This window comes from Aptenodytes patagonicus, chromosome 10 (genome assembly GCF_965638725.1).
Source record: "Aptenodytes patagonicus chromosome 10, bAptPat1.pri.cur, whole genome shotgun sequence".
NCBI classification, from domain to species: Eukaryota; Metazoa; Chordata; class Aves; order Sphenisciformes; family Spheniscidae; genus Aptenodytes; species Aptenodytes patagonicus.
The window spans coordinates 16,117,819-16,144,142 of record NC_134958.1 but is presented as its reverse complement, the minus strand read 5'-3'; the positions used below and the strand labels follow the sequence as shown (position 1 = coordinate 16,144,142).

General features: G+C 39.1%; 1 protein-coding gene and 1 long non-coding RNA gene across 9 annotated transcripts in view; one reads left to right on the top strand and one right to left on the bottom strand.

The window, feature by feature from the left end:
* CGNL1 (cingulin like 1) overlaps positions 1 to 6,570 on the bottom strand; it is a 71,497-nt gene extending 64,927 nt beyond the window's left edge. For 3 of the 5 annotated variants that reach the window (XM_076348266.1, XM_076348269.1, XM_076348268.1), the window contains exon 1: positions 6,487 to 6,569. The gene's annotated coding sequence lies outside the window, so the exon portion shown is untranslated. Of the gene's footprint in view, positions 1 to 6,486 lie in introns of all 5 variants that reach the window. The other 2 variants (XM_076348270.1, XM_076348267.1) reach the window with 2 other exon arrangements.
* A 143-nt stretch (positions 6,571 to 6,713) lies between these two features.
* LOC143165037 (uncharacterized) overlaps positions 6,714 to 26,324 on the top strand; it is a 70,129-nt gene continuing 50,518 nt past the window's right edge. For 3 of the 4 annotated variants that reach the window (XR_012996193.1, XR_012996192.1, XR_012996189.1), the window contains exons 1-2: positions 6,714 to 6,935; positions 19,277 to 19,396. This is a non-coding gene — a long non-coding RNA (uncharacterized LOC143165037). The remainder of the gene's footprint in view (positions 6,936 to 19,276; positions 19,397 to 26,324) is intronic. The other variant, XR_012996191.1, reaches the window with a different exon arrangement.

Below are 26,324 nucleotides of genomic sequence, written 5' to 3'. Positions count from 1 at the left end.
AACAGCTGAGTGACACAAGGATACTTACAGTTTCTAAAAGCAGTTTGTGATTTCAAATACAATAGCTGGTTTGTATCCAAACATCTGATATTATTACACTCACTCCACAAGAGATTCTATGTTGTTTCACTACATTTTCCTCCAATTGTCAGTGTTAGAAACTTTGTATTTTGTTCCAAAGGAAATTATCTTAATACATCCTAATGATATCATTATTGTTTAAATAGAAGAGAGTATCCTGTTCATATTTTTAGAGGATCAGGCAAAAATCTCAAATTTGTTAAAATAGTCTCTTAGAAAGCCCTTCTCAAAGAAATGGAAACAGAGTTAGGGCAACCTTTGTTAAAAAGTTTTGCCAGTGCTTCAAGAACACAAAATTATTTATAGTATTATCTAAAATAAATAAATAAAAAGGCTCCCCCACTCCAAAAATTATTCCTTGGCTTTAGATGTGATATATCACTGGGCCTTCTTCTCAGTATTCCCACCCCAAAAAATACAATCTTGTCTACAGAAATTACAGTTACAGCGACACAAAAGATGCAACCAGCATAACCTTGATTATATATGTATAACTTATTCCTAAATAAAATTAAGGATGAGCTATATGAGGACAACTGCATGCAGAGACCAAGGTCTCACCTATATGAAGACACAGAAACGGGTTAATCTCTATGGAGATGCAAGTATTTAAGTACAAAAACTACATGTAAAACAGACTTTAGGAGTCATATTTACACAGCCAACATAAGGCCACAGCTTCATGCGTATTCAAGCTGGTTATGGCTCCCATTTTTCTATTGTTAAACTTTGCCTTAATTACATTGTATTCTTTTCACACTTGGCTTCACACCCATCTAGCTTCTTTCAACTAACTCAAACATGCATTTTAAAATTTAAATAGGCAGTCAGAGCTGCGGGCCCTGAGCCCAGCCAGCAGGAGACAAGAAGATGATATCATCACACTCAGTCTGAGACATAAGCTGAGTAGAGAAGAGGGAGGCTAGATAACTCCACAGAGGAAAGGAGCTCCATAGTGTGCTGGACTGCTCCACCAGGAGATGCATCACCTAGAAGGGCTTACGAAGCCTATGCAGCCAAAGCTGCCTGGTGTGGACGCTGCTTGTACACTGAGCACAGGTTTAACCAGCTCCCACAAGCCGCCACTCTTCTTACCTTCACGCTGGAATAGTGTAATTACTGGGGGGATATGAGAGAGGTAGGGCTGCTTCTTTATGAGGCTTGAAGTGTTTGTGGAATTATAATGTAACATTACATGCCAATTGCTCTTGTAAATAAAGGCTGCTACTGCTGAACATTTGCTCCCTGCATACAACAGCTAATGGTTGTATGTAGTGTATGAAGGCATACCCCAACCCATTTCCAGTTTCAACACGGCCTAACAAAATATTCTGAGCTTGATTCACACTACTGAAAACATTCCCCCATCTCTATATAAAAGCTCAAATTTTACCCACCACTTCTGTGTTATGCTTTATGTTGAAATAGATCACAAATCATCACCCACTTTTGAGTGTTTTTATGTACATAAAATACATCTTCCATTCTAATAAACTTCAACAACTCTTAGAGATATCTTTCAATAGAATTTAAAATAGGGTTGAAACATTCCTAATGGCTGGTAATTACTTATAAGGCTTCTGCAAGTGTCTGTGAGAGTTTATGTATACACATACACAGAAATACATAGGCACATATGTACATGAATGTGTAAGCATGGGCAGCCTAGCCAATAAGTCTCCTTTTCATAGTGTATTTATATAGTTTCCACATTGACATTTTAGCTACATTAAAATGGTGTGTGTAATGTACATATAACTAAAGAATTATGAACTTCTGCAAATGCCTAGAATCAAACTCTTGTCATGCTCAGACTGCTGAAAGTCATGCAGCTATTTGAATGGTAATGACTCCTAGCATGCCTGGGGACCCTCACAGAAAAGGGCAGTTGCGGTAATAATTGAGGCATCTTCCAGTCTTACTAATCTCCCTAACGATTTTTTTTTAAGTCAAAGTGCTTTCTGAGACGTTTCTCCAATCACCTTTATTCCTCATTGCTCTCTGTCTTTACCAAAATCAAGTAGAATGTGAAAAGGTTATTATAGAATATTAATTTTAAATCTGATAGTGTCAGTCTGGTTAATGCATCTCAGAAATACAAAAGATGAATCAATTTAATTTAAAACAGAGTTCATTTGGCTAAAAATTTAGAGGTATTCATGAAAAAACTACACTATGTACTTAAAATGTTTGGCTATGGATTTTGTCATCCACTCTATTTCACATAAAACAGAAGGTTATAAGCCTACATTTGGATAAACTCCTTCAAGGAGGCTGCCAGCTCTGTTGGCAAAGATGGTACAAGGTCACAGCAAATACACTGAGCTGTAATCCCAAACAGTGGTGACTCCATGACTACCACTCTAGTAAATCTTTAGCACATGCATTCCTAACGTTAATTTCTCAGGTTTAAACATTAAATTTTCATACTTGGCTATACTGAAAAATATTACCATTTAGATTTAACTCACTCAGAAAGTCAAAGCCAAAGCAGCTTCTGAAATAATGTGTTAATGTTTCCAGATAAACATGCCTGGAATAAACACTCCATGAACACATGAAGTACCTTCCCTCACACAATAACCTGGTAATGTAGCATTCTCAGTGGGAGGATTCTCCATTCTTTTGCCAAGGACAGAAACGACAAAACCAACCTTTTTTGGGGTTTTGCACATCCTACCAACACAGCATTCAAGACGTATTAAAAAACCCTGTAAACTGACAAACCTAAGTTGAGGATGCATCAAGTCAGTACCACCTTCCTCAGTATGCAGTTTGTTGAGACCTAGCAACAAAACTGGAAAAATTCTAACATCTTCACCTCATCCTGGCCATTCAAGACACAGTTGTTAATATCTATATTGTAAAGATGTAGTTCTTTGTAAAGCCCGGCTCTGAATCATATCACTGAACTGATCAGGTAGAAGGTAACCTCGTCCTAAAAAGAAAGGAAAAGTGGGGCAGACAGAAGAAAGAAGAAACAGATTTCTTAAGCCTGCTTTATCTGAATACATGGGCAGTAGGTAGCTCCATCATTTCTGCTGCCGTTCAGAGTTGCATAGAGAGGGTGCAGAAGTGGGAAAAACGGCCCATTATTTTAGCGTTCATTGCCATTTCTCAGAAATCTATTAGCATCAGTGATCTTGACCAGATTCTTGCTAATTCCCCTCTATCAACACAGGTAGACGCTGCCGCAGGCTGAACATTGTTTTGCGTAATCAGGCTCACACGCTTGATATTAATACACACATTTTCAGGTTATCAACATAGTAAAAAGGCCAGATAAAGATGACATCATCATCATCACTATGACTATGACTTCAAAAAGCAGAAATGGTAAAACAGCAGGCTGCAGAATGAAACTGTGCTGGTCTACTTTTGTTTAATTTCTGACATCAGCAGAATTATTTGGCCTCAAAATACTTAAGTAGCTATTTTAAAATAATGACCTGCCCACTACGGTCCAGGCTGTATAAACTCCTTGCACATATGTTCATCTCACATTGCTCCATGACAAAAGATTTAAAAATTCAAGTCTGAGGTCACGCCATTTCACCTACACATTTCAGATGACATTGCAGAGCCTAGACAAACCAGTTTCACCAATACTCCCAGAAAGATTAACTTCCTATTACACAAGGTAAACCAGATGAAGGAACTGTCATCAATTCTTTTTTTCAGCTTTGTCATCCTTTTATTGAGGTAAAATTCCTTACACAGGATACACCACAGACCATTTTTGCAGTGAATTAAATTCCACATCCGCCATATATACCCTGTCAGGGGAACCGAAGTGCATTCTCAGACACTTTACTAGTGACAGTGAGATCTAATAATGCAATTAACAGAAATTAAAATAAGCTGGTTTGCTTTGTGGCAATTCATGCAGCCTAAGCAGTCATCCCATTTATTAGATTTAAAAGCAAAACACAACTAAGATAATGAGGAAAAAAAACAGTTGTGTGGTACAGCCATGGAGAAGACAGGCTCTTTGGAATATTACCACAAATTCTGTAATCAAAGAAGTCAGCAATGATAAGCCCTCCCTTTTCATTACTGTCATAACATTACTGACATTTGTTAAAATAATCCCTTCTAGTGTGTATTTGCACTGAAGTGGAATTTAGAAACAGTTAATGTCAGTTGCAATTCAAGGTATATGTAAACCAACTAGGAATTCTTTTCTAATGATTAATAAGTTTCAAAAACACCTCTAAATTGTAAATACATTCATGTAAAAATATCAGTCTTTTTATAAGATACTTCATTTGAAGCACTGCATTTTTTTTTGTTTAGCTCGTATCAAATTTTTTAAAAATATATCTGAATATAACTGAAAAAAATCTTCTACTAATAACAATTATCTTATGTGAAAGATTATCTTAATATACTATGAGAATTTTTAATAAGAATTAGAAATATCACTTTCTAATTTTACAGTTTTCTGTTTAAAAAGTATAGCTGACTGTCTCAAAAAGAATTAACATACAATAAAAAGTAGTATAATTGCCTTTCATAACATGACAAACTTCATCTCCTTTGTAAAACATGCTGCTCACTACACTATTAATGGTACATTCCAATAATGTATGGAAAGTTTTCATTTCCATTTATAATCTTTTCACAAAAGAAAAGACCCGAGTTCAAACTAACACTCTAATTACTAAAGGAAAAAAAAAAAGCTTATAGCAACTTGGTATACTTTTATATTAAGCAGCAGTAACCACATCTGGCTTAGTACAAATTGTGAGCATAAGCGAATTTATTCTGGTCTAACATGAGAAAAAAAAAGAGACAATTCAATGACAATGACATTTCTAGAAAATATAATTGCTAGTCAAACAAGTTCTTACAAAGCACCTTAAAAAAGTAATCAGTGGTTTGGTTTTGCCATTTTAATTATATTTTTATAAAAGTTTTAAAGTTCTGTTAAAACCAGCTCTGTAAAGAGATCCTTAACTATGAGACACGTGACAGCTGTCAGAATAACCATCAGACACTGAATCTATCAAATTCATATGGGTATACCAAAAATCATTATATCCTAGGGGGTTTCTGATTCATCTACAGGATTCATTTTATATGAATGCATGCAAGTTAAACACGGTGTAGATGTTCAGATAAATAAAACAACTTTCAAGGATAGATTTCCACTATTTCTGCTTTGATAATTATTCAAACTACATTGCAGTGATTTTTTGAAAATACTTGCATGCTAAAGAGAAAAACACTTGCATGCTAAAGAGAAAAACAGGAGAAAGATAAAAGCTGTAACAACTATTCTTCTGTCAACTGCAGATGCTAATCCAAACTCACCACAAAAGTTTTATCGCAGCACTGATCTCCCCCTAAAGTTGTCGTCATATGGGAGGGATATAAATTATAGCAGATACAAAGTTAATTGGGAAGAAGAATAAATGGCTGAACTGCCTGCCATTCTAAGCTTTTCCCATGAAAAAGAACACACACAATGCGGACACACCCTTTCGCAAAAATACGCTAATTCGTGGAACAAAAGGGAGATGATGAAGTCAAGAGTGCCCTCAGCTCAGGAATGCCAGGAATTCCCGGAGGAATGCGTGCGGCCAGGCGGCCGCGGCGCCCCCGACGCACCGCGGTCTTGGCGACCCGCGGGGGGCTCGCCGCCGGCCCGCCCAGGGCTCCCAGCCCGCGGGGGGCGCCCGGCCCCCAGCGCCCCCCTCAGCGGCCAACGGCCCCGCCCGGCCCAGGCAGTACGAGTTCACCTGAAACGAAAGGCCGGCAGCGGCACTGCAACCCCCGCTCTGGGGCAGCCGCGGCCGGCACACGTAGTCGGGGAAAACAGCCCCCACTCTTTACAGCCGCGAGAGAAAACTAAGAAATACTCAGGTCTTATCGGAGTCCGTTTTCCCGGTAACTCCCTCTCCCCTCCGCGGCCCGGTGGCAGCGCTCCCCTCTCCGCCGTTTAGCACGCCCGCCCCGGAGGCGGCACAGCCGCCGCTCGCCAGCGCAGCCCCGAAGAGCGCTCGGGGGGAAGGCCTGCCCCGGCACGGCAGGCGCTCCGCCAGCCTCCCCGCGCGTTACCAGCTGGTCGTGCAGGGAGAGCCGTGTTGTTCTCTCCTCGCGCCCGGGAGGACTCGGCGTCCTTGGCCTTTGGGAAGGAGCGTGCTTAACGGAGCGAGTTGGAGGAGGAAAGCCAGTGACCCAGGGAGCCTCAGAGCGGGGAGCCACTTCCACAGCCGCGGGCGGCAGCCCCTGCGGCACCACGCAGCGACGTTCCCTGTGCCCACCGCGTTCCGGTCAGGTCGCGCCACAGCCCTGCGCCCGCCCGGCCCCGGCCATCTCAGCAAGGAGAAGTGAGCGACGCGGTACCCCCTCTCGGCTCCCAGACCTCCCGTCGCAACCGGCAGCCGCCGCTCTCCTCACCCGTCCCGAGCCCTCTGAGGGGGATCCCCGCCAACTTCGTGCCGCTCTCGCCGCCGCCCCGCCAGCCGAGCTCGCCGCCGGAGCTGAGCGCGGACTGCCCGCCCCCTCCAGCGGGGGAGGGGGTGCCGGAGCCGCCGGGGCGGGGGCCGCGCCCGGGCCCTGCCGGGGAGGAGCCAGGCGGGGGGCGCTCCCTCAGGTGAGCGAGGGGCTTCCTCTCGCGCGCGCGGCGGTTTCCCGCCCGCCGCCGCCCCGCCCGCGGCCGTTGGGCTCGCTGAGGGGGCGTGCGGGGTCTCCTCTGGCTGGAGCCCCCCCGACAGACACCTATAAACCTCAAACAGAGGGAAAAAAACACCCGACTCCTCCTTTGTTCAGGCTGAGGCAAACGGTGCCAGGACGAAAGGGGGCGGCTAGAACAATCCTCTGAAGAAGAAACCCAACCCCGGGCCCAGGTACTGTCAGCTCGAGGCCACTTGACAGTCGGGTTTGTTTTCCCTCGCGAGCGCGGCCCGTCGGCGCGCGGAGGCGGCTGGCGAGGCTCCCGCCGCGGCGGGGGAAGAGCTGAGGCAGCACAAGGACGGGGCAGGGCAGGCGCGGTTTTGAGCGTGTGGTAGAGGTAAGAGGGAAGGAGTGAGGAGTCGGGCCGCGGCGCGCAGTCTGGAGCAAACAGGGCAGCGTGCCCGTACTGCTCAGAGAACAACATCACGAGCACCTCTGGGCACGCCTAGGCTGTCCTTCAGCGTTTTGGATGGTTTTCACAATCTCTTCAGCCAGACTGGAAATATGACAAGGTGTTTGAGATTTCCAGAATATTCTACATATATAGTAAGAACTGAAGTGCTGCCATACAGCAGCATGTCTCTCTCCCCTGACCCACGTACGAAGGAAAGCTAGGTGCTAAGGACTTGTGGTTTACAAGTGTCATACAAAAAAATACAGTTACTATAAGCATCTTACAAGAACTGGGCCTCAGTTAATTTCTTCCACCCTCAGAAATTTGTTGTCAAGATTTGAACCACCTAATACAAGCAGCATTGTCAGAAAAAAGGTTATAGTGAATATACAGGGAAAAAAACACAACAAAATATGATAGGTCCATGTCTAGAACAGACAAATGCAGGGCAGTGAACATAAGAAGGAAAAATTCAGTATATAAGCCATGAAAGCCACTTACAGAGTTGTTCTACAGGAGGAGTATGGATAGTGACTGACAGCAATAGCTTGTGATAAAGTACCATACTGATGGTTAATCAGTAGAAAGAACTGTAAACTGTGGAAATTGGACAAATTATAAACAGTTCTAAGGAGCCAGGTAGTGAGGTGTTTGCAGACATCTAACAATGTTTTCCTTCGCCGAGAGGATGGAAGTATTATGTGTGACAGGGGCTATAAAGACTTCTGTTGTGGAAAAATGCACCTCTACATAATGTACTAAATTCATTCTCCCTCAAAATGGTTGTTGAGAGAAAAGTCATAGATGTATGGATTTTTCTGCCCTTGGTATTAAGTTGACTTGTCAGAAAAATGCTCATGGGACAGAACAGCCTGAACTTGAGTTGCTATCTTGATCTTTTACATATTTTTGCCATTCAACATTTGCTTTTCATATACATTTTTTCACATAACCAGAGGCCATGACTAATCTTGGAGCTGTTTAAGTAAAAGATTTATATAGTTTGCTTAGCTCCTCTCACTGTAGTTTTCAGAAAGCACATGAAGTTTATCCCCCACCCCCTGTAACAGGTAAAACTGAGAAAAAAGGAATGGAAAAGGAACAAAGTAATGAAACTTTTTTTTTCTCAGAGTTACATAAGCTATGTGGCAAAGTTTTCAGTTGAACTCAGACACACGTATGTATGGCAGTATTTTATTACAATTAAAGTGTAAAGAAATATGCCCACAGTTTGTTCAGCCTCGTATTGTAGTTTTGTAACATGTGAAGGAATTGAACTTAATAGAAAACAAAATGCTTCATTAAAGAGGTGTATACGCCTATAATTTTCAGGTTATTCTAAGAGGTTAATTAAAACAGGTGTTGATCAATGATGTTATACAATAATACATTTCCATTGCATTTAGAAGCAAACCAGAAAAAACCATAAAAGATTTCACTTCTTGCTAAAACAACCAGGCTGGCTGGCTGAATGATGACTACTGGTCATTATTATATAGTCCATAATTAATTTTTTTCATGATGTATTACCTATCAGGTAACAGCTCAGGAGACAATTCAATTGCTATCAGATAGCAATTGAATGGCATGCTTAGCATCAAACTGCTTAGAAAATTGGTCTCTTGTTCTGTACTGAGTTTCAGAAAAATTGTTTCATATGATAATTAGGCCAAGGCATTTTTCTTTTTTTGTTATTTTTTGTATTAAAAAAAAAAAAAGAGAGAAAAAGGTGGGACCAGCACAATTGCTAATACTCTTATGTTGGCTGTTAGCATCCCAGACTGAACAGGAGAGCTTTGACTGGATTTTGACTCAAAGCTCTATCCTACACTTTATGAGCCTTTGAGGAAAAGTTTAACTTGAACCTTTAAATTTTTGTGAAAACTGTAGTTTAAATCAAACATTTTGTCAAACAGTTTCTTACAGATCTTTGGCATATTCTGAACATGAGTTTTAGAAGCACTGGGTATAATAAAGCTACAAACATTAAGACTGTGTTCACTAAGAACCATAGTCCAGCTGGAATACTGCAAAAATACAAGGTTGTCCAATGAGGTAAGAAGTTTTTGAAGGAATAAGCTAAAATTGCACTGAAGACAGAGTTAGGTCATACACAGAATATCATCTCAGTGCAGGCTACCATTTCCTCTCCCACCCCTCATCCACCTACTTTTCCTTTCCTTTAAATGAAGGCTTTGGTCCTTGTTTACAAAACTGGCTCGACACTATGATTAATGTCTCTCTGTCCAGGCAGCCTATTATCAGGCAGTTGTGAAATACAATACAAAATGGAGTATGCAGCTAAAGCAAAAACAAACAGTAATGCCTTAGCAGCTTGTGCTGTAGATTAGTTCCAGCTGCTAGCTACTCCAGCACACCTCAGGTACTTAATATCACTCCCTAAATTCAGCTCTCCTTTTGCATTGAGTCAGACTGTATTGAAAGCTTGGTTTATTAGTGCTATGCTTGTCTCCTAGCAAGATGCATCTCTCTCTCTTTCTGTTCAACTACATATTGAACTGAATTTTGACACTTTATTATAGTCCCCTGATTTCCTTGCAGGAAAGGATCTGATCCAATAATCACAGTGAAAAGGACAAAAAAGTCTCTCAGTATATATTTACTTTGAAACACTGCTTCTGACTCATCTTTTACAATATATATTGCAAATTTTCTCAAATTATTATAAAAGACTAGATGTCTGTTACTTAAGAAATAACAAAATTATCCCTGTTATTACTGTATTCAGTAAGGTATTGAATAGACATTTTTATCTATTTCTATTTCAAGAAACACAATCTTCAAAATTCATGTCTTTCTAGTCTCTACCGTTATTTTCACTGACTTGTTTTCTCAAAACATTTTATCTTAAGCAGAATGTTTACAAAGTTGATTCTAAAATTATATCTGTAAAACTGTATCTGAACCATTTTAACAAACTTAACAAAGCACTTTTGAGTTATATGAGCATGAGAAAGTACCCTTTTATAAAAATCAGACCACTTTGGCTATCATAGAACACCAAGGAACAGTTCTATTTTAAATATTAAATTTACTGTGGTGTAAATTTACTTGCAGAGGAGGATTTGGATTATTTAATTCTACAGTCTTACCAGATAATTTTTAATGTATGACCTTCGTTTTTTCCTTGAAAGACAACTAACCAGAAAGGGAGGCCCTTCGTTTTCCACCTTTCTTATTTTTTTCCCCTCTTTTCGCAGTGGCTTTTCTTTCTTTCTTTCTTTCCTTCTTTCTTTTTTCCTCTCTCTCTCCTTTTTCTTTTTGGGGGTAACACCTGTCTTTTATATTTGTCATCCCTTGTTCTCCCATTTCTCTATTCTCCCATATACAGCTGTCAAACGCACAGGGTACTGCTGATACAACCCAGAGCACTGGGTTCCCTCTATCTCTAACCCAAGCACGCAGTGTGGAGAGGTGTGTAACAATATTCTAAAAAAGCCTGAATAATCCCAGCCATTAGGGTAGCTATTCAAGACCATATTTACATTGGAGGAGAATAAGATGTGGTAAATAAAATGTATAAAATGACAGATAAAATTGTAGAACAAGAGATTAATATTTTCAGATGTCTTCAACAGGGGAAAATACCTGTTTTTACTTTATGTTAGCTAATCCATGGTAAGGAAAAAGTTAGGAGATGAAGATTTAAACTGTAACTTGTCTTCTATAGAATTTAATTTCATTTTAGTTAGCTCAAGTTTACAAATACTCTTCCTACTTAATATAAGACTGTACAATTATTAATCTTACTTATGTACATAGAAATCAAGAGTGAGATACAATATTCAAAGGTGCGAGATGAGATAAAGAGAAGATACCATTGACTTTAAAAGCTGTTGAGGGAAAAATACATACAACACAAAGTTTGATCACACATATGATAGTTTCAGTATTCATTTAACAAATAATATATAGTCTAGTAATTAAGTGAATAATTAGTACCCATACAAACTTTCATTGAAGATTTTGGACGCACTTCTGCATCTAGCCACCACGAGACTTTCTGACCTCCCATTCTTCTCCTTGGACAACTTTTGGCTATATCCACATTTCTTTCTTCACCTTAATGACACAGTCTTGCTCCCACTAGCCTTATTCAAGTAATCCTAGCAATGACAAAAGAAGTTCTTCCAAGACGAGCCTGCAGAAATTCTAGATGCTACCAAGTGCATCTACATTAAAGTTCCAGAAACCATTGAAACTCTTATCTGCTCTGCTGTGGTCTGTGTAGCTCCTCTTGGTCAAGTCCAGGCTGCTAGGATTCGGCTGTGCCCATGCTGCAGGAACAAACTGGTTTTTTGGGAGTAGCATAGACTGAGTCTCTATTTTGCACAAATATGTAAAGTTAGTAATTTGTTGGCATTGTCAATGTATTTATTTGAAGAAAGCTTAAAGGGCGCATTGTTTCAATCACTGCAAATGTAAACATTGATTAATTTATCACAGAAATGGGAATGTAGTAAATGAAATGGCTCCTATGCTCTTTATGCATGTAGCTCTTAGGAGCTATTGCTCTTACCTGTTTTATAATAACGTCCTCAGTATTAGGACATTGTACTAGGCATTGTAAAGCTCTATGCAGATATAGATCCATACCAAAAAATGCTTTACAATCTAAGTAGGCAACAGATTTAATCACTAAAAAAGATTAAAGAATGTGCTATGCTGAAACCAGAAACGTATATCATGGCAAGATAATGCAGAGACTTTCTGAGTAATTTAACGATTCTGTCTCTCATCCTGCAATAACATGCATATGTGTAATGTTAAGCAAATGTAAGCATTTTTGATGTATTTGAAGTTTAACCTAACACATAAATATCTGCAAAATTAAGGTCTAAATTCTTAAGATTGGCATCCAAAGATTACATTCTGGAGACAGGATGTATTCTGTCTCTCTCAGAAATATTATTTTCAAATCTTGTTTTACCTTTATTTCAGTAGCTTTCTTTTGTTTACAATGTATATCAAAGATTATCTTGGTTTAGGGTATGCAGACAATTTAACACAAATCTAGTGTACCAAGGAAGATAGCACATAAGAACAAAATGAATATTTTCATGTTTTAAAATGTACTGTTGATTAAAAATGTAGCAGGACAAAGTTTTATTTAGATTAATGTATCTATTAATCCTTTTAGTCACATGAGGATTTGCAAACATTGCATCTTCTATTCAGTTTTCTTAAAAATGTGTGTGTGTCTTTGATGAGAACTAAGGCCAACATCCAGTAAAGAATTTAGGCTCCTAATTCCCACTGAAATAAAATTATTTCAATGGAGAGGTGAAATGTTAAATATATTCTTGGGTTTACACCCAGGTAACTTTTGGAACAGAGATAAAATCATCACTATCCCATGTAAAAATTAACTTTTTTTTTTCTTATAGGCGTGCATGAATATCTTAATTATTGCCCCCCCCTTTTTTTTTTTCTTTCTACCTTTGGACAAAGATAAGGTAACATTTCCAAGCCTATGGAAGTCTAAAGCAGTATCTGATCCAAAATCTTTCTCCTAACTCAATTTTGGTGTGTTGGCGAGCATGCTTTTCTGATGTTGTGCAATAGCACCACCTGGTGGCTACAATAATTTTAACCGTCCTGATTCTTTGACAAACGTACATCTGAGTAGCTTGAAAATAAAGACCAGGAAAAAAGGATTATCTTTAATATTCTTAAGATTGTTTTTATCTCTAGCCACTTTTCTTAATCAAGTGAGGTAATATAATTTAAATAGTTTTGTGAAGCAATATTTTAGAAGAGATACAGACTTTTCAGTAATGTCCCATATAAGAAACTTTAAGGATCGACTTACAAAGATATTGATCCTTCTGCTTTAAAGGTAAAGCATCACTCCTGATTCACCTGCAGTATCTTAACTACTGATGCACTGAAGACTTAAGAAAATATCTGCATCTTTGCAAATCTAGGCAAGACCCAGAAAGACAGGTTAAGAAAGATAGGGTTTAGAGGATTGGAATTTCCAACCTTTATAGGTTTGTTTTGTCAGGACTGATGCAGAAATGTGCGTAAGCATGAGCTTAACTTAAAATGCCTTCTTCAATCCTACTCATTTCAATATGACATACACAGTTATTCAAAATTAAACATGGAAAAATATTTAGGGCTGAAAGTACCACTTGGAGACCGAAGCAGAGAAAAGGGAGGGAAAACGAGTGAGTGATCTGGAAATCCTTTGCTTTTTCTTTTCAAGGGGGGGGAAGGTAGCAAACAGACATGCAACTTTTTTTACTCATTTGGAAGGGTGGAAACCATAGCAGAATAAAGTCAACTCTTTCCTAACTGAAAAAATATATCCAGTATATATTTAAAAAAACAAATGAGCAGCAGCAGACTTTTAACCTATAAAAAAGAGTTACACTGCAATAACAACAAATTATACTACCATAGCATCAGATTTACCATGTCAGGAGCCAGTAGAAGGGTCTGCATGAAATTGAGAGGTTGCTGAAAAGAAGTAGCGTATGAAGATCTCAGAGACACACTACCCTGTCTCTCCTCACTTTGAAGCTCCAGGAAGGAATTGCTGTGTGCTTTATGGGAACTGCTAACCAAATCAAGCAAGACATAAGTGTTTGTGCAGTAGAATGTACATGCGTATAATAAGCATTTCATGGAGAATTAAATTTTTTAAAATTTTTCAGTTCCACTTGTGAACCAAGCACTTGTTTTGCACAAGTCTTACAAAAAGTATTCTGAGAACTAAAAGCAAGAAGAAACAAATGAAATTAACTCAGGGAAACTAGTTCATCCTGGCCTTTACCATGGTTTATTCCTCGCTTTCTTTTGAAAATAACAAACACTGTCTTGTCCTGGGTTTCCATTTCAGATCCCACAACCATCGATTGTCTTGAGAACTTTACAGCCTAATTATGAGTCAGCCCAGAATACTTAAGGTATTTTAAATCCTCAAATACAGAGGCTTCAGTGATGAAATAGGTTCTATCTTTGGCACTCGTGAAGTCTGCTCATCTTTACTGGGGATTAAAGCACTCAGATATGTTCATATAGATTTGACACTATGCTGATAAACTAAACTGATACTCCAATTAGTTGATCAGTTAATACTGTTTTCTTTACGTAGAAGAGCTTTTCCTGGTTAGATAGTGTTTTGTGACTGTAGAGGGTGCTCTTAAAATACTGGTGGTGGTAGTAATATATGGCAATCAGTTTTCTTTCTGTAAAGCTTATCAATGTTAGGATGTTTATATTTAGGAAAGACAGTTGTTGTACAGCTAGTGTGTTTTATTTTGGATATGGGCAAGAGTAACTGTCCACATTTGTATCCAAATACATCCCTGGAAACTTTTCTGGATTTAGTTTATTTTTGCAAGTATGTTTCTGCCAAACAGTGATAATATCTTCTGAGAAAACTATTGATGCTGTCTAAAACAAGTTGAAAGAAATACTAAATAGAGTGTATTTTTAGTTGCAAGGCCATTCAGAGTTGGATAAGAGCTCATTGTTCCAAAGAAGTCATTTAAATATTCACAAAAATTCTTTAGTTACATGAATTTGAGGCTCCCACATTGTGCTATCTGGAATTCTGCTGGGAAGGATTTAACTTTATTTTACTTTGGTTTGTCTGTAGTTTGGTTGATTGCTCCACCATACTCCCAACCTGTCTGGTTTTTATACTTCTATAACTGAATTAGCAGGGGGAAAAAAATCCCAGATACAATAAATTAAATCAAAGTTTGTCCTGCTGTATTTTTCCCCTCAACCATACTATATATATATATTTTAATATAAAATTATGTGTTCTCCTCAGTACAGCCAAGAAATGATTGAGTTAATTATGTATGCTTGAGAAATGTTATCTCTTTCCAGAGAAGGTAGAGTCTATAACCCTCAGAAAGATAAGAATTTTATTTTAATAATCAGAACTGCAATAAGCCCATTTTAGAGCAGTGTGAGGAGAGTTAACATTTCTGAGGTCAGGACCTTTCCTGTGAGACCATGACTAGGCTACAGGCTTCTGCCAGCACTGCTCTGTCAGTCCTATATGTGATGAGGTGTGATCTTTGACTGACATGACTATCAAAAACAGCCTATACTGTAATGTACACTTAAAACAGCAAAACTACACTTTCTCATGAATAGGCTGTTACACTGGGAGGAGATGAAACATATGCTGCAGAAGCACAGTTTTCACAATCTAAACTTTTCCTAACAACAATTACTCTGCTGCTTATACTGGATTTGTATACTTATCCTGAGAAGGTACGCTTAGACATGAACTCAGATAATAAGACTTTCGCTAGTGGTCACTCATTTGAGATCCAGACATCATATAAGATTAACCCTATTTCAGACCAGGTCTACAGAAGATATTTATAATATATTAGAGTGTCACAAAGGCTGTGACTCTTTGCCGCACTTTTGTAACAGCTCTACTGTAGGCCCAGTTTAGAGCATAGAAGTCAGTGCAGCTTGTTTTGTCTGGGGAAGCCCTCTGAGCTTTTTTGGCTAACTTCAGCAGCATCTATTCTAGGGAGACTTTGCCAAGATCACTACATTAGGAAACCTTTTAAGGGTAGACCAAGCTTAACAGATGTTTGCTGGCTTCTAATGAGATGAACTTGGCCTGTTCCAATCTCTAGTTTCCGCATCAAATTCATCACTTTATCAACTTGCAGGTTAGGGCATGTCCCTTAACATGTTTGTACGCTATATCATACAAAGGGGACTTTATGTTACCTAGGACTGTGACTGCAGGCTTTCCATGTGAATAGTCAAATGAAATTCTGTCTTTGTGAGAGCTGTCAAAATTAACTGTCCCCATGCATCAGGCAAGTCTCTTAGATAGAAGAAATGGTATTGCCTGAGGTCCGATGGTGGAAAATATTTCTGATATGAGTCATGTAACAGGGGAACACAATGATAGGCCAAAGACAAGGAGTTTGTCTCATAGGGCTTTCCTTCCTCAGGATTTAGTATTAAGTAGTAATTTGAACAAACAGAAACCTAGGCCTCCCCCAGCCTTGATGAGTACACTAACTATTAAGATAAATAGTCATGCTTAATTCTCTTTCTATCACAGTATTTCTGGTGGGCAGTGTTTTCACTTCCATAGGAGAAACTAGAAGTGTCTCACCTAAACATCCCTTATACTGAGGTTCTTATAATGGAAAGTTAGAAATGCAAATCTGATACCCTCAGTAAGAGTCAAGACTTGAACACAGACTTCCTCTGATCACTAATCCTCTATTCACTGAGCTATTTGATAAAACAAATAATACTTTTCCTCCCCTGTTTTGTAAGAAAAGGTTGGCATAAATTTCTAATCTAGAGGAGTGTTCAGAAACATATTTTGGAGATTTTCACATCTCTACAGCTTGCATTAAAGGACCGGAATGTCAGAAACAGATGGAACTCAAGACCCATCACCCTTTCTTCAGTCTTTAATAATGGCCAGTCTGGGTGTAACCCATCAACTTTGGTCATTTCTGTGGTGGACCCTCTTTCCCTCAAGTGTGGAAAGAGGCAGTGCACTTCATTCTGGGTTGGAGATTCCACTGTGCAGCAAGCATCACAGTACCAAAGCCTCTAACCTGTGGCCACTTACAAAAATTACCCAACACATTCTAAATTGAATCCGCCTTTACTGGTTCACTTTTTGAAACACACTCTACAATTCTAGAAAATCTTAAAAGCTCAGAAAAAAATTTGCATTGTACAGTACTTGCATGTTTCAAGCAGTGAAAGCTGTAAATGATGCACATGTTGGAATGACAATAAGACAAATGGAAGCTTTCATTGGGAAAATGCAAACCAGAAGACAGATAGCTTGTTTTGCTTTAGGCAAGGCATGAATGCAAACATTTAAACTGGAGAAACTCCCCTTTCCTTCTGTGGCCCCTCTGAGCCATTACATTAATTACTTGGAACTATTTACCAACTTCCCTTCATTTAGGCCCCAGGTGCAGACACTCTGGATACTGAAAATTATTTTAATTCTTGTCACTGGAAGTGAAAAAACAATATAGGGAAACACTCATCTTTTCCTTTCTGAAATCCAGGAATGTGAGGAGAGATGGCACCCTAATATATATTTTGTGCTTGCCTGTTTTTTAACACCCCATAACAAAACATGAGAGTGATAGGGGGGGTCAGTGATGTTTCTTTTTCAGAGTACAATGAAAATATTTGTTTAGTTTTGTTGCAATAGCAGGGGCAGCTGGTAGTGTTTGCACTTAAGTGTCTTCTAACACTTCACTGAAGAGATACCCCTAATCTTTGAAGAAAGACAAAGATCTCCTTTTGCAAATGTGCTGACCTGTGCTTATACAGTGGCTCTGACAGCCTTCTTTTGTGATCAGAATGTTAGTCTGTCTTTGAAACGTCCTTAAAGTATGACCAGCCAGATCCAGGCATGCACTTTTCCATATGTGAAGCTAGAGAATTAACGGAGGCATTAAATACTTACAAAATAAACAATCAATCACATTAGAAAAGTAAAAAAAAAAAAAAAAAAAAAAATCACAGCAGAGGCTCAAAACCTAAATTTCTAAATTGGCAGCAAAGAGGACCAGTCTCAATATGTACGATTCTTTTTGGCAAGATAACCATGTCTCAAAGCTCTTGCTTAGAGTTTCATTTCCAGCTTCCCTCTGGGGGAAAAATGAATTAAGCCTTTTCTTGTGCTCTTACTGAGAGGTTCTTCTGCTCTTGATTATTGTGGAATATAAACAACAGACTGTGGGACACTGACTGTACAGATATCTTTAAATAATGATTAACAAAATCTATGGCTATTTGCACAAAGTGTATTTAACCTCTCCCTTCCCAATAAAGAATATCAGTCAATCCCAGGGTAGCCCAGGTCATCAAGGGGTGGCTACTGAGTCTGGCTCCCCCTGTCACAGATGCCTGGCAGCAGGCCCACCCTCAGGAACAGCCAGCTGGCTCTGCTGTGCATTTCAGTTTCCTCCAAGTTTGCATGTGGACCTGTGAAGCAGCTGAGTTTATTTTGCCCGATCGGCTTATTTGTTGTCAATCCAGAGAGTTTTCCCATTGCTATGACTGCTGATGATGCAGTCAGTTTGCACTTGGAGTTTTCAGCGTGGCCTCTCTGCTCTGTCATTTCTGCTGGTCTGCACTGGCTCTTCAAAAGATCAGATCTGTTTCACAGATTTTGTTAGTTTTCTCTGTTCTGATCCTATTGCTTGTCCAGATGCACAAGTTTCTTTTCCTCAATCTGCTAGCTTCTGGCCCCTAGCAGACTTAGGCTACGAGAAAGACAAATCCTTCCTCTACTTTCTCTTTTATTCCAACCGCATACCTGTGAAACTATACAAGCTACTAGGGTGACCCTTCATTTAGAAGATCTTGTTAGAGCATAGACACCTATGTTCATCATTAATGATATATATCAAACTTTAGTCAGAAATATAAGTCCCTCATAGAACTGTGACCAATAACAATGCAAACAAAACCAACCCGTTCTATGTTCATCTTCTGATTTCAAAAGAAGGGTATAAGTAGCATCTGCCACGGAAACAAAACTTTGAATTCTAAGGTGTAAATCCATGCATTCAAGGATTTTCAGAGGCAATCTTAAGAGTAATTCACTGTTAAAAGTAGGGGAGTACCCTCAGAACAAAAAGATAATTTCCCAGAACATTTGTCTTTCTTTAAATTAAAAATATGATGTATGCCCAAAGTATGCAGAAACTTTCTTTCCATTCCCACCTAATAATCAAGTATTTTTCTGGAAAATAAAGTTATTTGGCTTAGTGAATATAATAAGAAGATACTGTAATTCATTTAACTATGTAGTCATGTTTTTAATCTCATTAGATTAATTAATATCCTGTTGCATTTAGTTACCTAGATGAGGGAAAGACATATTTTGTAAAACCCTATTTTATTATCTGATCTTTTTTATTGTATGCTGTCTTCTTATTCAATAGGACAGCACTAAAAACATTTGTAGTGATATTCATTGCTTTACATAACATCATGATCTTAGTTACAGTCTCAGCTCAGTAGCAGGAGTTTTCACAAATCTGTCATATGAAAGTCTCTCCAAATTGTTTTTAATCACTCTCAACTTCTGGACTTTTTCTGTGATTGCAGTATCCTTACTGGGATGTGAATTTGAATGAGGAAAAATGGTCCATTCCCAGACTTCCATATCCAGGGAAAATGAATTTAAGACCTTGTCGTGAGTCAGTGGTGGCCTAAGATGGGTTACTGGTAAGTGCAATAGAGATCATTACTCCAGCTTCAACCACTCCTCTCAGATTTAAACAATGGTATTCACAGGAAGACACATTCAGCTGTTTGAACAGCTATTTCTGTTCACTTCTGAAGAGTGTCAAATCAGGTGCAGTCATGCCTACTGGCTAGGTGGTATAAAAACCACTTAGTCACACAAGCCATGGCCATCATCGTATCTTCACATTGCATACTTCCTTGTAAAGGCACTAACAAACTTCATTCCAATGCTCTTTCAAACCGCACTAGTTAAGAGAGTCATCTCAGTCAGTATGAATTATTTTATATTCAGCTGGACTCAAATTCATCTGCTTTAATAGGTTCTTTGTGACCTTCCCAAATCTTGTTGCAGCTTGTCAGGAACTTCTTCCGTGAGCGTAGTCCTTGTCAGCAGTTAGCACACTAAAATTTGCTGGCAGGTAAATTTATTATGACTGAAGCCTAGTCAGGATGGCATCTGTGCTCATGTCCAACTTCAGTGGGCAGAATTACTCAGATACTTGAAGCTACTGATACTATTCCTGCATAAGTACCTTCTTGAAATGGGGCCGCTAACACATTAAGGATGAGCAGCTGCTGAGTTGAAAAAAATTTAAACAAATCCTCTGGTATGGAAATCTGTTTTACATTCCCTACTCAATGTCTAATACTCAACTAATTCTACCTATACTGCATTCACACATTCTGATTCTAATTCCTGTTAAATATGGTGTCTAAAAACTTGGTCAGGATTAGTATGGAAGTATATAAAGTAAATGTATCTGGGAAAGATAATTAATTTTAAATTGTAATGTTGTGCTTGAGAGTTAGTGATTACATTAAGCATGAAATCTGTGTGATTCATGATTATTCCTGCTATTTCTGTTTTTTGCTTCAAATGGAATTGGGCTGATTGTGAAGAATGTTACTGAATTCTTGTTTGTTTAAAAAGGAAGCTGGAATTTTTGAGGGATGTAGAGTGTTATCACTATCATAGTATTTGAGGGCGGGGAGCTAAAGAGCCTGAGAGATGCTTTCCTATAAATACAGTGTTCTTCAGGCACAAAGACTTAGGAAGGAAACAATTCCTTCTAATTGGGAAAGTAATTTTAAGGAGAAAAAGATGTAAAAGCTTAAGGACTGTTCTTGTCAGAGAGAGATGTTTCCGAGAAGAATTAGGGCAATAGAGGATTATTGTTTTGTTAAGCCTTTGATTGAGATCTCAGACTTTCATCAGTTCTGTAGCAATGCAAGCAAGAGATCTAGGGCTCAAACACCACTCCAGAAAAGAGATCTTTGAGAAATAAAATAAAATAAAATTCCAACCCAGACTAGGATTTAGCTTTTGGGTATTTATAACTCCCAGTTGAGAGCCAAGGGGAAGTTTTTCTGTCATCACCCTGTTACTTTTAAAAACAGAGGGGGGAAAAATTTTGCTTTTGATTTCTCAAAAAAATAGTGTTAGTTATTTGAAAAATTCCAGGCCAGAGCATGAAAGATCCTTTAGAGTAAAACTCCAGAGTTGTTGTTTAGAGGCTGCCCTGAGTATAATCAAGATTAAAGCCTTTAATGAAGGCAAAGCTTACTTATCTGATCAGATCCTAGCATAATGGTCTAGCATGTGATATTATTCTGTATAAGTTACATAATTTTTTGTTTAAGAGCATACTTTACCTTCAGCAGCACAAACAACATTTTTAACCTGATCAGATCCTTGAGAAATGCAAACAGATTTGTAGAAAAAAATTGAGTATTTGTTAACAAAATAAAATCAAACCTTTCTGTGACTTGGTTAAGATGAAAGCAAGACAGGAAACTAATAAAGAGGATCAGAGAACCTGAGAATAAGTGTTGACAGGCTTGTGCACTGGCAGTTTAAAAATCACATACTATTAAACATTAGCTTTCTGCTTAAGTGTTTGCCCACAAGATTGCCTTTCCCTAGTAAAGGCTAGAGATTACCCACAACTCATTTGTGTTTGCAGGTTTTCTGTGAGTATGTGTGAGTACATACTACCATTTATCAGCCACAATGCACTGAGGTCATAAGTCCCCTGCCTCATTAAAAGACAGTGAGCCAATTGAAAAACAACTCCCTTCTCCCTTGGCTCATCTGAACATATGGTGCAGGAGTAGTATGCTTAATTTTGAAGCAGTCAGATCTGGGAAGAAGCTAAGCAGTTAGGCAAAAAGTAGGTAATAAAACTTTGGATATACGGAATCATATAGTTCTCCTGTTTTGACAATAGAATTGGTGGACTACAGCTTCAAGCTTTTCAGGGTTTATCACACACTGAGAAATAAAGATGAAAAGTTACAATATTAAAAGCTTTAGTGGAACAATAAAAACAGAAGCGTGACCCTACTCCAACGTGGAAATGTCTCAGAGCTTCACAAGATCATCAACTGAATATAGAGTGCTGGTGTACTCAGCATACCATGATGCATTGCATCATCAGGGTGTTTGTTACTGTCAGAAAACATAATGACAGAAGAGAAGGTGGTTGCCTGACTCCTTATATGTCTAATATAATGTGATCTAATATGTCACATGAAACAATTGTTTATAAGTTCCACAATACAGACTTGTAACATTTGCCATTCCACAACTTACAGACATAGTCTAAGTATGGGTGGCGCTGGTTGGTGTCATGCCATCAGTCTCACCTTTTGCATTGACCTGAAAATATGGTGCCAATTCCTGCAGTTCAGACTGCTTTTTGCTAAGACAGATTGTTGTGGTTTAACCCAGCAGGCAGCTAAACACGACACAGCCTTTTGCTCACTCCCGCCCCCCACCCCCAGTGGGATGGGGGAGAGAACTGGGTGGAGGAGGGAAGTAAAATTTGTGGGTTGAAATAAAGACAGTTTAATAGGACAGAAAAGGAAAGGAAAATAATAATGATGACAAAAGAATATACAAAATAAGCGATGCACAATGCAATTGCTCACCACCCACTGACTGATGCCCAACCAGTTCCCAAGCAGCGGTCACCGTCCCCTGGCCAACTCCCCCCCCAGTTTATATACTGAGCATGACGTCCCATGGTATGGAATATCCGTGTGGCCAGTTTGGGTCAGCTGTCCTGGCTGTGCCCCCTCCCAGCTTCTCGCTGGCAGGGCATGAGAAGCTGAAAAGTCCTTGACTAGTGTAAGCACTACTTTAGCAACAACTAACACATCAGTGTGTTATCAACATTATTCTCATACTAAATCCAAAACACAGCACTGTACCAGCTACTAGGAAGAAAATTAACTCTATCCCAGCTGAAACCAGGCCACAGTTTTTTGGTTGTTTTTTTTTTTTTTTAATATTTACATATAAGAGTTAAACATCTCACTCATCTGTTCATCCTTTTGCACAGGGAAGCTGCTACTGTATCTTGAGAAAACTATCCTTCTGTACAGCCTTTTCCAGGCTAAGGAATTGCTCTATTTTCATTCAGCTTTAAAAAGAAAATAGTCACTAAAACTTTTATACTTGAATGCAGACCTTAAGACTTTTGTTCAAAATGGTCCTCCAGAGAACACAGTGAAAACAGTATCTCTTGGGACAGCAATGGAGCAGCTTTCATCAGCATTGATAATGCAAATATTTATTGCTTCTGCAGCCAAGTAAATGCTCCCTATTTTGTGGCACCATATAGTCAATCAAAATAAAATTACTTTTGGTTTTCTTTATTATCCCTCCTCCCCCAAGATGTCACATTCCCTGCTGTGAATATTAAATTGATTCTGGTTAACTGGAAAACAGTAAAGTTAGGCAACGTGGAATGCAACCTCATTGCCAAATAAAAAGACACTGTTTTACTGCATCATGACATGGTTTCATACTGATATAAATAATGTAGTAGAATGGATAGCACCGCTTTTCTGCCTGCTTAATGCTACGAGTTCAAACTTTTGCATGAAGAAAAGGCCAAAAGAGAATGTTTAAACAGTACTCCTTAAAACTAACTTTCCTTGCTGTGTCAGATATACAAGCTAATTACTTTTTTGTTATATTCTTAACTAACAAGCTGGAACAAGGCTTTGGAAAGCTCTTCCTACCATATTTGCACAATGAAAGCATAATATCCAACAAGGAAGTGTTTCTGCAGCTGGAAGAAGGGAGGGGGAAAAAAAAAAAAAAGAAAAAAGACAACATTGAGGTAGAATAAATGGAACAGATCTTTTTCTCCCTCTTCACCAGCTGTGCAGAGTGCTGGGATGGAAAGAGAGTGCCACATTCAGTTACTTCCTTCCACAACACACCAAGAAGCACAGTAGCTGATTTTGTTGTCCAGCTCCAGAAACAGATATGGTTTGAATTTCTATGCACATGCGCATGAGTGCCTACGCCAGCATATGTATATGTACCCTGCTTATTTCCACATGCTCACACTTGATTGAAAAAGTTACAGGTAGGCCTTCTCAATCACCCACAGCTTGTAAGCAGTTCAAGCACAGCTCCAGAGCCAGGGTTATGCTTTGTCACCAGGAGAAGGGCTGTAATAATGTATGATTAGTCCAAATCCCTGAGAAGAAGCAAGACAGCTGGGACTACTAAGCCTAGCATCACTGGATTGTAGTGATTGAGTTGTGCACTGGAGTAGGGAGACACCTGGAAGCCATTTCCTGCTTGTGAACTGATCTCCCTCCCCCTTCCTCTCAAAGATAAGTATATGCAATGTGGCTTTTGACCACAGTGAGGGTTTTTTTGTTTGTAATGTCAGGAAGGTTTGCTTTAAAGGCACAAATCCAGGTCTTTCCTTACATATAAAACTTCAAAAGATCAATTTTTTCCCTCTATTCCTTTTTTTTTTTCAATCTCTTCTGACTTCAAATTTTTCCAACTCTGAAAAAGTCTTTGCAATTTTATCTTGAAACTGGCAAATGAACTTTAACAGACTAGAGACTGCTTAGGTACTAGCCTGAGCTTTCACACTGCCAATGCTTTCACACTGCCACTGATTGTTGCTTTCTAGCCATACCTCACTAACATACAACAGGTTAAGATGTCCACACACCCCCACTCTTAAATATTTGAAGTTTCCTTGGCTGTGCAAAGTAAGCACATATTTTGTCCATGAGAATGCCTTTGAGCAGTATCTCTTTTGTCAGTTAGGTTTCTCTTGTGCATTGTAATTCTTGCCAGGAGACATCTCCTGACTTTTTTTTTTTTTTTTTTTTTTTTGTCTCTGGAAACATTTCATTTGGCAGAATGGTCTCTCTGTTTTAGCTATTGGGTGAGGCGTTGGTCCCCCGGAAATCAACAGGAGCCACCGAACTCTAAGATGCCAGAGTTTTTCACCTCCTGTCTTTAAAACCACTTAAAACTAGAAGCATGCAATGCTTTGTCAGTTTGAAAATGCTCCAGCCTTTTCTTGATATTTTCTATGGAACTGTTGGTCTTAGAAAAACTAATAGCAGAGGTGGAACGCTCCTGTATTTCTGACACAAATCTATAAACAACCTCCAAATAATTAATTTTCTTTTTGCTAAAAGAAATCTCAGTTTCCATAACTGAAGTCTAGAAATTTTTGAAAATAAATTTAAAAAAAAGATAGCCAAATGTTTTGTTGCCAATCAGAGGCCAATAAAAATGGTTTTGTGAAGTCTCATACAAAATGTCACTCACAAATATTCTTCAAGGTTTTGAGAAAATTACTTTTTACCTAAAGACATTTGTTGTAATGTAGAATTCATTAGTATTATGTTATCATAGCATTACAGTAGTTGTAAGATTTTAATAATTGATTTTCATCTCTTAACCAGTGATCTGTAACTGCAAAGTCTGAATGCAGGCTTGGCCTCCAAGTCTTGCTGGGGAAGGTATGGCTTTATAGGAAAGTCACACTCTCACTCTTCAGAAATATTAATGGTAACATCAAGCGTAAGTGGTCCGAGTACAGCAAGGGCTGGCTCCTGCCAAAGGAGCCAAACATGATACTACAGCCAGCATGGTAGAGGCCTCACCAGCCAGGGCCCTGTCCCACAATACCAGAGCAAGAGAGCAGGGAAGGCTTAGGGGAGGCAGCAGGGGTTAAGCAAAAGTCCAAATACCAGGCAAGTTTGCAGTGGCAAGGCAGGTCCAACAGCAAGGCAGGCAGGCAGTCTGCAGGTCAGGGTCAGCCCAGGAATCATCAGGCAGGACCATAGCCACAGGCAGAGCTGAGATAAAGCTGGGAAGTCAGCCCAGCTCATGATTTGATCAGCAGAGTCCATGGCCAAGCACAGGCACACCCAAAACACAGCTCAGGCAGAGACCGAAGGCTTAGGGCTGAGCTTAAATGAAGCCCCTGGGCTTACGGGCAGGTGTGTGGGTAGAGGCCCAGGTGAGGCTGGTCAGGACCATTAAATCCTATTGGTGCACTCGGACCCCCTGACATAAGTCAGTAGAACATCCAATCTCATACTTTCATGCATAAGCAGGAAAAGGGGAGAATTATGATTGTGGTTTGACCTGTGCTGCATTTTCTGACCCCTGAGTGCCTGATTTCTCAACCACGATATTACAGTAATGCTATGTCTACCCATAGTTTATATAAACACAGAGTATGTTAAACAACTGACTTATGATGTGATACTTTTGTTTCCACTGAATTCTAGACCATCTGTGTACTAAAAAATTTCTAGACTTGGAAAGAAGATCTGATTTATTCAGTTCCTTCACTAAGTAGTTACAGATACTCCTGGAGTATTCTTCTGTATGTACTTTGACATTCATAATTGCAATGAAAAAAGGAATGAAATACGCATCTGTTGGATCCCAAGGCTTGGTTGCTACTTCTGTACTTTTGAAATGTCTCCTTTGCTCATCTTAAACCTTTAAAATTCTCTATTTATGTGCTGTCCAAATTATGAAAAATAATGCAAGCTTTTTTCCCAAGGCTTAGAGCTGCTATAGCAGAGTTTCAGGTCACCTGATTTCTGAGAAACAGTTTGG